This window comes from Nothoprocta perdicaria, unplaced genomic scaffold (assembly GCF_003342845.1).
Source record: "Nothoprocta perdicaria isolate Ctin4 unplaced genomic scaffold, notPer1 scaffold_11, whole genome shotgun sequence".
Classification (NCBI taxonomy): Eukaryota; Metazoa; Chordata; class Aves; order Tinamiformes; family Tinamidae; genus Nothoprocta; species Nothoprocta perdicaria.
Window position 1 is genome coordinate 2180247 of NW_020454205.1, and position 1565 is coordinate 2181811.

A 1565-nucleotide genomic window follows, 5' to 3' on the forward strand; every position below is an offset into this window, starting at 1 on the left:
TCCAGCGTCACTCAGAGCCGACAAAAACGGAGCATCTCCCTCCTCGAGCGAGCTCAGCTGCAGCCACAGCAGGCAACAAAGGCCCACACCAACGCACGTCCCAAGAAGTCTTCCTCGGGGGCAAAGGCAAGCACCTTACCTGGCCAGAGCAGAGCTTGCTCCTCCACACCGTCCGCGCTCCCAACACGCTGCCTCTTCCCTACACCTGCACGGAGCTGCAGCCACCCTCAGCGGAGCTGCAGCCTCAGCTGCAGTCAATTTGAAAGGCCACAGGTACTTTGGGAACACCTGAGCGTGCCAAGTAGCAAAGGATGCCTTGGAGGAGGCGAAATGCTTTAATTAGCTGAATCCTAACGAGCACTTTAAGATAGCTTGTTAAGATAGCACTTTAAGATAGGTGGCTTCGTTGGTTGGTTTGGTTTCGCTTTGTTTTGAACCTTAAATTTGAGGAAAATGAACCACATTCATTCTTGCTTCAGGTTGGAGCCGACCTTCTGTTCCAATTCCAGGTGTTGAGAGCAAGGTCCAAAACATCGCTGAATTTTTTGGTTTGAAACAAAAGGTTAATAAAAATGTTCATTTCMGTCTTAATTAAACTTGTGTAGACAAAACTGCACTGTCAATTAAAAAAGAAAAAGAAATTTGCTCAAGAAGCTATTCCACCTGCCAGGAATTTGTGGTGAGATGTAAAAAGGCCCTGCTTGCAGAAAGCAAGAACATCCCTTTTGACRCAATAATGAGGGAAATCCATAACTGGGTTACAAATGTAGGTGTGTTGGACAACTGAGGCTATGGAGGCTTCTCTGGGAGCTTCTTCCATTGCCTTGTTCTGGCTGCACAGGGCAGGAGAGGCAAGGAAGGCTCTTTGGTGGAGCCAGTTTCAGAAGWCGTGGCTTGCCTTGCCATTTGTAGGCAAATCACTCACCCGTTCAAGCTCCAGTTAAGGCTAGAAATGTATTGGGGTGCCTGGGAGGATGCATCCAGCGGCATTTTGCTCGGCACTACCTGCCTTAAGAGCGGGTGGGCAGGGAGGTGGCTCTCATGACGTGCTCCRCAGCATCCTGTGAGTAGCTTAGATGGACACTTAACCCAGGGAGATTCGCCCAGCAGCATCCCCATCGTGTGTCATCGCCTTAACCCATCCACCCATAACAAAAGCTATTGCTTAGTTTTAGTTCGGAGTTCTTAGTCTGAGTTCGGAGCTGCATCCGAAACCCAAAAWCCAAAATGTTTCCTCCTGTGCACGTGGAATAACCTTTTCTTTTTGCATGCATTCAAGCACTTTTCCCCACAAGTTCTCAATATCCAACAGAGTTCCTTAAATGTATTCCATAGAATACATCTCCGCACTAACCATCACAGGCACCGCTACGTGTTTCTCATGCAACACAGAGTATTTTCAGCTAAGCCGAGTTCACAGCCTAAATGCACAGATCACATATGTGAGCCTAAGTCCCAAGAAGTGCTTTAGACCTTCAGAATTCCAGGCTGTGGGACGAGCTGGGCAGCCCCCGTGCCCAGCCCTGCCGTGCACCTGGAGCAGCATCACATCGAGCACACGAGTG